Here is a 13,279-nt window from a genome sequence, read left to right as displayed (position 1 = left end):
TGGAGCATCATGTAGATGAATTTATGTATCTAAAGTTCATATATTTATGATTATGCTATAAATGACTTTCTTATGGGTCTATTTATATAAGAAGCTTTCAGTTTGGTACAATATGTATGTGAAGATATATTAGAGATACAGAGCCATTGTCAGGCTGCCGGCAAGGGCCAGAACTCATCCATTCTGCTTCACTTCAGCATGGATATGAATATAAAATCTCAGAACACTCTATAAGGGGTGCTAGCTTTGAGGAGTCCCAGCTGTGTTCAGAGTTCAGTGAATTGTTTTCTCTTGATTGAATATCCATTGCTCACTATGAATTTGTTTTAACACATCAAGAGAATAAGGCTCAGATACTGTAAAAAAAACCCAGGTAGCTTTCAGAGAAAATCCCATTTGTTAAACACTGGGAAATAAAGGAGTCTGGTGAATCCTTTTTAACAGAAGGTGGTGAGATTTATATAATCCAAACAGTGATGATCCCACAGTACCCAAAACTTTGCCATGTCCCCGTGGTCTTCTTTGTCAAACAGAGAAAACAATCAAACTACTGACAAATTGATTCCTCGGGGCTCTCAGGAAAAATGGACACAGCTGCCAGAAATGTTCTAACATATGTTATTCCAACCCCACAAAAGACACAGCAGATTTAGACCTCTATACAAACTTATCAATGGAGTAAAATATTGTTAAAGGAGGAGACCAAGAAAGAAATGCAATTGACAAATACATATACACACATAGTCTCCGTGTTAGTAATGGGATTTCTGGCAGGCTCCTCTTAAATTACTCCCATTTTTCCTGCTTGGGTTCTAAAGCATTTGAGACATAAAACATACGGATGGCATATGGAGATCAAAGAACTCCTCTCTTACTGATAGAGGCCAGGCTGGAGGACATGATCATGTATGTTAATCACGTGGGTTTCCTAACAAAGAACTGCAGAATTAATCACATTTCTCCATCTGGACCTGAAAGTGCTGACCTTGGGGCAGACTTCTCCCTATGGGAGGAGTCATGTTAGCCTTTTGGAAAAGTGAAGGAGATTTCTGGCTCCTTGAAACATCTCACACATCCACCCCTGGCCCCACTCTGAGAGAAAGGGGTAGGAGCTCAGCAAAGCATGCCTAGTTATTCTTCCCAAATTTATCAATCATACAATGACTGACTACACACATCCCCTAGGGAGGAACGACTAAATGAACAAAGAAGTTACAGTAACAGTCTATAGAGATTCAGAAACATGGAACAATATCAAAACTGAAGATTTCCCCTCAATAAATTGTTCTTTTATGTCCCTATCTCTGTCTGTCTGTTCATCTGTCCATCTGTTTGCTACCTATTTACACTTTTGGTTTTATCTGTTGTGGTAGGTGCACTCCAGAGAACTATATTCTAATTTACCAATTCTTGTATCCAGAGGCTATAACAGCTATTGAGTTGTATATACTAATTCTGTAGTTTGAATGTCTCCTCCAAAACTCATTTTTAAATTTAATTGTCATTGTAACAGTGTTGGGTGGTGGGGCCTTTAAGATGTGATTAGGTCATGAGGGTTCTGCACTCATGAATGGAATAATGCCTTTATCATGGGTATAGGTTAGTTGTCTCAGGAATGGGCTCCAAACGAAAGAATGAGTTTGACCCCCATTTCCTCTTTGTCTACTGTGCTCACTTGTCTTTCTGCTTTCTACCATGGAATAATGCAGTACGAAGACCCACATCAGGTGGCCAAGCAGATGATGGCACAATGCCCTTGGACTTCCCAGCCTCTAGAATCATGAGAAATAAATCTTTCTCTTTTTTGCTTTTTAAATGATCCCATCAGTGGTATTCAGTTAGTTATAGCAGCAGAAAATGAGTTAAATAATTAATGACTGATTTTTTTCATTTCAAGAATTTCTAGTTGATTACTTTTTATATCCACCTACACTGATGTATTTTCTGCCTTTATTTGCTTGTTAAGTTTTTGGATGTATTTGTAAATATTATTCTTTTTTGTCCATTTTCTGTATACTACTGTGATATCATTTTTAAAGTTATTATTTTATTTTCTCTTTCATTTGGAGGGGTCATCCACTTAGTGTTTACCTATTCATCAAAGCTTTATTTTTCCTCATGGGCTTTGGAATTTCTGTATGTAGGCTTGTCTTAAGGGGGATATTTATTCAGTTTTGTTCTATTCTTCTTGTGTTGATTCTTGTAATAATTGTGTGTTTTCCTCCTTTGATCCACATGGACCCTAGTCTGTACCCAATTCTCATTTCAGTGGCTCAAGCTGCTATCCCCATTGTGTTATTGAAAATGTTGTAAATACAGTCTCTGAGCCATTGGGAAGCTTGGCCTATATTATAGCCAAAGATTTAGTAAATTTTTCTCTACCTTTTGAAGTGTACACTATTACATAAGCTATAGCTAGAGACAAGGATCAATTTTAGCTGTTTCCAACTTCCTTTCACAGCATGAGAATCCCATTATATTCTCTAGATTAAGAAATAAGGTTGCCTCTGATATCTCCTTCTCTTGAGGCGGGTTTAAGTTAAGTTCCCTAGAAGACACACCTCCTGGGCTCCACCATCTACTGTTAGCCAAGAGCTCATCAGTTTAGCAACTATAGCCACTCATTGCTTCAGGTTTGCTCCTCCCACTCTTGTATCTTAGATATTGAGGGTCTGTGGTCTGGGTTCTGAGATGCAGTGTCCTTGTACCCCATTATGTGTGTTAAGAGTATGGGGGGCTGGGAGAATGGGAATGAAGGCAAAAGTTATTTTACATGCCTGGTAACCCTTTGTTGAAAAGCCTGAATTATTCTTTGTTTGCGCAGTTAGTTTCTATTTGCTTACAGCACTGAGAGCCTAATCTAGAGACATTCTTATATCCAAAATGTATGTGATTTTCCTGGACAGTATCTATGTTGGTCGCACCTTTTACCAAGAATGCTCTCAGGTCATCATACCTATTATCTCATACCAGGAGTCCATTTTTCCAATGCCCTGATAGAAAGAATCATAGATTCAACTGGTTTGAAGCTATCACACCAGCGTCTTAGCTCCTGGTCCTAATTAACTCCATGATTGTTCACATGAAGCCAGAAGAACCATTGTGTCCTTTTCTATAGTTGCAGAAGGCTGTGAGAAACTTATGTGAGAGTCACTTCATTTTTTTCCTTAGGCACAATAAACCAATTACCCTACTGACAGCTCAAGCAAATCTCCTGCCTTTATAAGTCTGCATTGATTGACAGGAAACACATGCACTCTCTCTCTGTCTCTGTCTATCTCTCTGTGTCTCTGTCTCTCTCTCTCTCTCTCTTGCTCTCTCTCACTTTTCATATATACCTCAAAGTCTCCCAAGGTCTTCATCACCATGCCTACTCTGCTTCATGACTGAATCAGGTTCGACTATGTCTTTGCTCTTCAGCATGCATCTGGGGAGTGAAAAGGCAACGTCCCCTTTCTTGAGACCCTCTTATCTCTTCAAAAGTTTCTGTTGGTGTCTTTTAACCCATTTAGTTCTTTTGGTGAAGGTCAGTGTGGAGAGCTATTATAGTCTCTAGGAGGCTAACATACCAAGATTCTGACAGGTTTTTTTTCTTTCTTTCAAAAGTTATTTTTATAAATGAACTGGAAGGTTAATGTAAGTGATAGTTGAAAATAGGAGAGATAGCTAGGCTGCTTCTCAGTAGGGATGAAGGTAGGGTCTAGTTTCCATTGTCGGCAAGTATTTTAGGATATAGAATACCAAACAGCATCTTATCTTTACTTGAGAAACGACTCAGGAATTCCAAACAACCAGAAAATTCTACTCAATACTCTGTTTCCTGTATCTGAACCACATACTAATACATGAGATAACTAGTTGTAAGAAGTATGTCTTATTTACCTGTGAAGTACCTGCCCATTGTCAAATGTCCAACAACACTTAATGAAAGTATCTGAAACATGTAGGTTGAATTAATGTTAACCATATAAGCAGTGAATTAGATATTTTATTATGAATTTGATTATCTTGAATTATCTTACTTGAAGCTGATTATCTTCCAGGTACAGGCAGAATAATCATTTCAGTCGGTACCACTGTAGATCAGAACATAATGAAATCATGAGGTTTTGTTCTGAGTGGCCATGCCGGATCACAAAGATGATGCCACAGGATTCCAGCTCTACCTCAAAGTGCCTTTATTCTGTCCAAGAGGATGGTGAGAAAATAACCACCTAGTCTGTTCCGTAAGCCATAAACATTTCTTATATTTTATATAAAACAAAATGCTCAGGATATAGCTAAGTGATAAAAAATATTTAAGAATATAGAAGTCAAAACGGAAATATTTGGATTACATTTCACAGCAAAAGATGACTAAATCTGGAGGGTGAAAGGAGGGAGATGATCAGGAAAAATATCTACTTGGAACTAGGCTTAATAATTGGGTGATGATATAATTTGTACAACAAAACCCCATGACACAAGTTTACGTATGTAACAGACCTACACATGTACCCATGAACTTAAAATAAAAGTTTAAAAAAATCAATAAAAATAAATCTCTAAATATAAATCAACTGATAGAAAATCATTGATTTATATCTACAAATTCTTGGTACATGTTTTAGACACTAGGGGCAAATATATTTTGAGAGTATGTTTTCTCAAAAGAAGAATTAAAAACGTTTTAAAAAGCTAGATCTATATACACGCATAAGCATATCTGTGATAGTTGTCTGTTGCTATGTAACAAATTACCACCCAATTTAGCAGATAGATCAAAAACCATTTATGATCTTACATTTTTTATGGATCAAGAATCCAGGTGCAACTTGACTGTGTGCCTGGAGCTCATGTCTTCAGTAGTTTTTAGTCAAGCTGTCAGATGGAGCCTGTATTAGCCTGTGTTAGTCAGGGTTCTCCAGACTGACAAAACCAAGAGGCTGTGTGTGTCTGTGTTGGTGCAGGTTGTATGAAAAGAGAGAGAGAGAGAGGCAGAGACAGAGAGAGATTTATTTTAAGGAATTGGTTAATGTGATTGTAGAGGTTTAGGGATTTCAAATTCTGATGGGCTAAGCAGGCAGGCTGGAGATTCAGAGTAGAGTTGCAGTTTGAGTCCAAAGGCAGTCTGCTGGCAAGATTTCTTCCTGCTTGGGGAGGTCAGTTTTTGTTCTATTAAGGACTTCTACGGATTGGATAAAACCCACCCTTATTATGGAAGGGAATCTGCTTTATTTGAAGTCCACTGGCTAAAATGTTAATATCATCCAAAAAAAAAAAAAAAAAAAGGAAAGAAAAAACAAAACACCGTCACAGAAATATTCAGAATAATGTTTGACTGCATATCTAGGCACCATGGCCCAGCCAAGATGACACATGAAATTAACCATCACAGGTCTGCGGTTCTCTCAAGCCTTCGTTACAAAGTTCACCCTCGTGTGTTTTGGCAAGTCAAGATATGTAAGCTAGAGACCCAATTCCTCACCACACATGCCCCTCTATAGGCCTGTTCACAACATGGCAGCTTATTTCTCCAGATCAAGGGAGCTGAGGGGAAAAAAAAACAGGAAAAGACATCCATAATGAAAGCCACAGTCATTTCAAAACCTAATTTCAGGATTGACATCCCATGTCTTCTTTAATATTCTAATTTTTGGAAATGAATCAGAAAACCTAGTACATATTTCATGGGAGGGGACAGCATGAACTTGAATTCCAGGCAGCAGGGATCACTTGAGGGGTGGGGGAGACACTGTAGAGTCACCAGTATGTGTAGAAATTTGAATATTGCTAAGTATGTATTTTCAGTGGCAGAAAATGTAAGTCCATTCAGTACATATTTTTTCTTCACTTTTCAGCATCAGAAGAACAAAAAAACAAGTTTTATCTCTTTCATGTATCCCACTCCCTCTGCATCCTCACTCTCAGCATGCTTGTTTTCAGGTGCATGTAGCATCTAACTTAAGAGTCAGCAAATTACAGCCCCAGGGCCACATTCAGCAGCAGCCTGTTTTTTTAAGGCCAACTTGTTAAGAATGTTGCTTACAAGTTTAAAGGGTTGCAAAACAAACAAAGTGAAAGAAACAAACAAAAACAAAACACAGAAGAATAAATATGTGACAAAGATTAGATGTGGCCCACAAAACTTACAATATATACTGTCTGGTACTATAGGAAAAAACTTTGCTAACTTTGGTCTAACTTTCTTTCAGAAAAATAATGAAATATATTTATGTGTATACATATATACACATTATACACACATATATAGACATACATATATAATAAGACAATGAAATGTAACATTTGTACAAAGTATAATTCACCAAATTTCACTTTGAAATTAATATGGAATGATAGAAGAAGGAAAACCATCTTTTTTTATTATAGTTTTATTCCAAGTTATGTTAAGTTCACAAATAATCCAACATTCTGTTTTTCCCCTTTTTAGATTTCCCAACAGTGCATTTAATTTAATAAAAATTATACAAGATGGTAAACTATCTCCATTTGATGTCTGTATGTATGGAACACCAAGGGGAATAAAAGTGAATTCAGAGAAATCCCAGGATAAATAACGGCAGTTGATATTTGGGCTATAATAAGAGAAGACTGGATTCACACATTTGTTTCTGCAGGTTTTTCAGCTTTTTGACACATCCCAATAAGTGAATCCTTCCAATATGAAGAGAGGGCTCAAGTCAGTAGGTTTCTGAGAGCAGGTTTCAAGGAACCCCTGCATTTTGTCCACAGGGTAGAGGAAGAAAGGGGAAGTTAACAGTTTATTGATTGTTTAATATTTACTGAGTAGTTACAAACGTAGGGGAACTGTGATACTTTTGAACAAGCTCTGTATTTAATAAAAAGAGTTTGAAATCCTACACCAAACTCTGCCTCCTGCTTCAGGCCCTTGCAAGATCCATCAAGCTTAAGAAACAAGCAGATCTGTTCAGCTTTCTGTCTCCTTTGTCTTACTTTGTCATTCCTAAGGATGTGAACCTATGGCTTCAGAGTAAACAGCAGAGTTATCTTTTTTTTTGTTTGTAGATTAATCTTTGTAGTTTAAAATTACAACACTCACAAAAATCTCAATAGCAATATCAGCTAATATTTATTGAGTTCCCATTATGTATTAGGCATAGTGCTGTTTGGTGGCACAGCTGGGTTCCAGAGTCCCCACCCTTCAAAGCACCGTAAAATACTGCTTCCTACAGCATGACATACATCATGCATTAAAGCTAACTTCCTTAGAACTGAAAATTGTTCTCTAGAAACAATTTTTGCTTTAGAGTAAGAATCAGGGGCCGGACGTGGTGGCTGATTCCTGTAATCCCAGCACTTTGGGAGGCTGAGGCAGGCGGATCACGAGGTCAGGAGTTCAAGACCAGCCTGGTTAACACAGTGAAACCCCATCTCTACTAAAAATACAAAAACTAGCCGGGTATGGTGGCACGTGCCTGTAGTCCCAGCTACTCTGGAGGCTGAGGCAGGAGAATTGCTTGAACTTGGAGGTGGAGGTTGCAGTGAGCTGAGATCGCGCCACTGCATTCCAGCTTGGGCAACAGAGTGAGACTTCGTCCCCCCCGCCCCCAAAAAAAAGAATCAGGGCTTAAAGTTTTTGGTTTCTTGTTTTATTATCACTGTTTCTTTTTGTTGCTATGATTTTGTTTCCTTCCATTTCTTTCTTTTCGTAATAGTTCCTTCTGGTTTTCTGGTTGAATTGTTGTTGAATTGCATAGTTTTTTATGTGTTTATTTTATTTTATTTTATATTTTATTTTATTTATTTTATTTTATTTTATTTTATTTTATTTTTTTGAGACGGAGTCTCGCTCTGTCACCCAGGCTGGAGTGCAGTGGCGCGATCTCGGCTCACTGCAAGCTCCGCCTCCCGGGTTCACATCATTCTCCTGCCTCAGCCTCCCGAGTAGCTGGGACTACAGGCACCCGCTACGGCGCCCGGCTAATTTTGTTTTTGTATTTTTAGTAGAGACAGGGTTTCACCGTGTTAGCCAGGATGATCTCTATCTCCTGACCTCGTGATCCGCCCTCCTCAGCCTTCCAAAGTGCTGGGATTACAGGCGTGGGTCACTGCTCACGGCAGAATTGCATAGTTACTAAACAATTCTTATATTCTTATTTTTTAATTAAATTTACTTTTATCTGGGATTTTTTAAATGATACAATAATATTATTTCAGAAGAAGGCTTACTATCCCTTGTCCAAAGAAAATACTCTGTGTTTTCACATACCAAGGTGAATGATCTGCCTGTATTAGATAGTTCAGGAAAACTAACAGTGCTTGTATTTACTTCACATTTCCCCAAAATTACATGTATAATTTATTTTTTGAAATTTTATTATGATATTTTCATGGAATTATACTTTTAAATATCTATTATTTATTGAACATATATTTAATTTAATTTTTTTAACAATTTTTTTCATTACCCCTTTTTATGATTGTTCTTCAATGGGTAAAGGGTTTCAATGGTTAAGTAGCTTGTATTGTAAGGAATGCAAGTCTATTCTAACTGCTATGCTACATCAGTAATACTGTTTAAATGACTTTATATTTATTTTTTGTTTTACATTTTATATTATACTACATTAATTCGAATAACTGTATTGCTGGTAATCGGAATGAATGGGACAACTGTTACTAAATCGACTTTTGTCAAAAAAATAAAAAATCATAGGTGGGAATTGAACAGTGAGAACACTTGGACACAGGAAGGGGAACATCACACACCAAGGCCTGTTGTGGGGTGGGGGGAGGAGGAAGGGATAGCATTAGGAGATATACCTAATGGAAATGACGAGTTAATGGGTGCAGCACACCAACATGGCACATGTATACATATGTAACAAAACTGCACGTTGTGCACATGTACTCTAGAGCTTAAAATACAATTAAAAAAAAAAAAAAGAATACTAATGCTCAGAAAAGTCTTAGTTACTTAATCATAGTGACCTTACTAAATCTGGCAAGATGTGGAAAACAACTAGAGTCTCCTGAGTGTTAGTCCAGTGACCTTTCCCTGGAATTGAATTATACAGCTAGATTTATTCGGGGGAGAGTTTTAATATATGAATAAGTCAATATATTTCTGCAACAGTGATGAAGTAAATATTTTTCACGGTAATATGACAAAAACTGTATTTTCAGGAGGGGGAGAATTCAATTTTCCCAAACAGTTTTGGGTTTCTTTGGGACCCATTAGATTCACCACTGTTTGCCTGATCATTTTTTTTTTTTTTTTCAGGGAATGCTGAAAGCTGTTTGCAGTTAAAACTGAAAGTTCTTAAGTTGCTTGAAGGCAATCTAGGTTGAACAAGAGTTTGACTATCCTCAATAATTCATCTTATCTTTACTTAGTAATGTCATTTTTTAAAGAAAAATTATTGCCTTGGGTACCCTAAAATTGATATATTTTATACAACACGATTTTTACAATACTTTCAAATTACATTTTATGATGCTATGAAGACATGAGAGCCATTTTCTCATATTGGACTAAGGAGAAAATATGGATAGAACTTCAAGTCAGTGAAGCATCAGGTACCTGGAGAGGCAAGAAGCTCTTGTTTGATAGAAAAATCAATGATTCTTAAGCGTTCCATTGTATAATTTGACTTAGGGGGTATTTTGTGTGTTTGTATAAAAATGTTTAATTAAATTATTTTATGTATGCTAGATTTTGTAAATATAGCAATAAATGAGAAACTTCTACTGCCAAGGACCAGTCATCAAGCAGAGGCAAACTATTGACTTTCACAATAATAAGTACTAAATGTGAGATCTATGTACAAGTTGTAATAAGGGCACCAGAGAGAGGCATCTAACCAAGTCTAAAAAAAAATGAATCAAGATGACTTTATCTAAGAAGTAATGCATTACATTAAACTTAAATATGAAATAGTCCTGGAAATAAGGAGAAAAAAAATAACCCACAGGAGTAGATACTACTAGTGCTAAGAGTTCTAATTTCTCTTTTCTTCCAAGAAAATGCTGGTTAGGTCACAACCATGTGACTTTTTTGACCAACATGTTGTGGCCAATATGAGTGATGTATTTTATTGTTGGATAGAAGCAACTAAGGGTCACGTTGTGATGTTCCATGTTCTCTTCTCCTGCCACTCTGAAACCTGAAGACTCAGCTTGAAATAAAAGCTTCTTAAGATGATAGAGCCTCCATCTCCTTGAGTTTCTTTCAGTACAATGAGAACACTCTTACCAATATACCTTGGGCATGTAGCATAAGAAATAAAGTTTGTGACTGTAAGCTACTGGTATTTTAGAGGTGTTTCTCCATGTGGTGCAGCTTATCTCATCTTTACAGATACATGCATGATTTTTATAAATGGCAAATAATTCAGAACAAAGAAGTAGAGTAACAGTAAATAATGTTGAGATGTCAGCAGGGATTAAATTATAAAATATTGTATATGCTAATTTGGTGAATTTTGGTTTTTTTCTTGTGACAAATCACATTACTGATATAGATGAATTGACATACGGTTAAACAAAGAAGATGGTTTCATAATCCTGGTACTGTTGAGATTTGAGACCAGATAATTCTTTGCGATGAGGGACTATGCTATGCATGGAAGGTGTTTAGCTACATCCCTGTCCTATACCCACTAAATGACTGTTGCATCCTCTTCCCCAGTTGTGAAGAATAAAACTGTCTCCATACATTGCCAAATATTCCCCAGAGGGTAAAAACACCTTCAGTTAAAAATTTCTGGCATAGGAGAAGGGGAAAATGGATGCAAGGTAAGCAACAAAGGGTGAGCATCCTAGCTAGGAAAGAACGCTTACATTTTCTAAACTGGTGAGGACGTAATCTTATTTGAGTTTCAGAAAAACATCTTAGATTATTGCATCAAAAATGGATTGGAAGAGACCATTATTGATTGTAGAGATACTCCCTTGGAATGATATGAATATCATTTGTTGCTGAAAAACTCAAAAGTTTCTATTTGTCTCATAACTGCTCTGGCTTTCATCTCATACGTGTGTGACAAAGACTTATTTACAAAAGCTATGAGGATTCACAGGCCTAAGAATGATACAGTGGACTTTGGGGACTCCAGGGAAAGGGTGGGAGGAGGGTGAGGGATAGAAGACTACACACTGGGTTCAGTGTATACTGCTCGGGTAATGGGCGCACTAAAATCTCACAAGTCACCACTAAAGAACTTACTCATGTAACCAAATACCACCTGTTCCCCAAAAACCTATGGAAATAAAAAAAATTAAAATAAAAAATAAAAGCCACTTGTTTTCAAGTTTCAAAACAATCTAATATTTTGTATTTAATGAAAATTTTTCTAAATATATTATGAATGATTATACCATAAAAATAGGACTTTGATGTATGAATGATGAGTGGAGAGAATTGGATAATTGTCAAATCCAGTGACTAGGGCAAGTTGGAAGTATAGTCCATTCTAATTAAAAAATGCTAATGTGGCCAGGCACGGTGGCTCACACTTGTAAGCCCAGAACTTTAGGAGGCCGAGGCAGGTAGATCACGAGGTCAGGAGTTCAAGACCAGCCTGGTCAAGATGGTGAAAACCTGTCTCTACTAAAAATACAAAAATTAGCCAGGTGTGGTGGCAGGCACCTGTAATCCCTGCTATTCAGGAGGCTGAGGCAGAGAATTTCTTGAACCTGGGAGGCGGAGGCTGAGGCAGAGAATTTCTTGAACCTGGGAGGCGGAGATTGTAGTGAGCTGAGATCACGCCACTGCACTTCAGCTTGGACTACAGAGCCAGACTCTGTCTCAATAAATGAATAAATAAGTAAATATGCTGATGTATCTTACTGTGACTAAGAATGAAGTTAAGAACTGTGAATCTGAGTGTTAATGCTACCTCTGCGTTTACTGACCCCATGATTTCTGTCAAGGTTTTGCCTTATGCTTCAATTTTGTCACTTATCTGATAGGGCTAATAACATTCTGTCTTACATTCTTTTTCTAGATATTAAATAAAATAATGTTTTAATTTATAAAATCACGCCAAATTAAATATAATATAGTTGTTTATCTGTAAGACTCCTGGGATTTTAAAAAATAGTCATATTTAATTTCTTTAATATTTGAATGAAATTAAATTTGTAACTTTTCTTATTTGCGTCTTATGCTTTGCAAGTCTTTGCTTTTATATCATCAATATATCCGATTCTGCTAAAACTCCTTCTTTTCTCTAACTTTTCTGAAGTTTGCTGGAGGGACATTGTATGTTTTCAAAGCACTTATATATTTGTATCAAATTGCTTCAGAAACTATAGGATGACCAGAGGGAGTAAATAATATAAGGACATACAGACTAATCCTTTCATTTTAAAGAACGGTGTCTCTAGGTTTCAAGACAGAAGAAAGTATTTTATTAGATTAGTTTTCATGTGGGAAAACTCCAAAACATATATTAGTATATTTATTAAACAAATATTCACTGAGCATATATATATATATATGCCTATCTGTACATGTACACGTATAGCTATATATAGGAAAATAGATGCTGGAGACACCAATTAGATATTCAGAAACAGACCCTTCCGTCACTGAAATTAAGATCCAATGGGTGAAATGGCTAACAAAGAATTTTCAACAAATTGTGATAAATATTCGAAATTTAGAATGCTTTGGGGAAAAAAAGGGTAGAAGAGACACTTAACTTTAGTCAGTATAGTGTGCTAGGGGTTGTGAGAAAGAAATTAAAAATGTTCCAGATAAAAGCAGCATGACAAAGACTGGACCAAAGGAATGAATAGTTCTCTAGGAAATTGAAAGTGGCTCATTACATAGGGTGTGGACTATAAGAACATGATTAGCAATAGATTAGAAGGCAAATCAGTGAGGACCTTGCAATCTGTACTAAGACATTTGGATTCTATCCTACGGGAATGGAAAGGTGTCAAGGCACTGAGCTATTACAGTGGAATAGTAAAGTCAAATAGAGGATTATTTCTGATGCATTGTCAGAAATGAATTGTAGAGTGCTGAGACCAAGACAGTCAGCTTAATAATTACACTGCTGTCATGTACAAAACAGTTCCTAGTGTTTCACTAGGTTAATGGGAAATGGAACTATGAAATGTAGACAAAAGTATGGAAGATTCACATTGACTTGGTGGTTGATTTGATGTAAGATGAGAGAGTAGGAGCAATCAATGATATGCCCAAAGTTTCTTAATTGACCTGGGTGCATAGTGATGATGTTAAATGACAGACAGCAGCAGGAAAAAAAAAAAGACCTGGTAAAAAAAATAATCTAAGTGAATA

This window comes from Pongo abelii, chromosome 3 (assembly GCF_028885655.2).
Source record: "Pongo abelii isolate AG06213 chromosome 3, NHGRI_mPonAbe1-v2.0_pri, whole genome shotgun sequence".
NCBI classification, from domain to species: Eukaryota; Metazoa; Chordata; class Mammalia; order Primates; family Hominidae; genus Pongo; species Pongo abelii.
The sequence above is the reverse complement of the archived record's forward strand: the minus strand, read 5'-3'. Positions refer to the sequence as shown.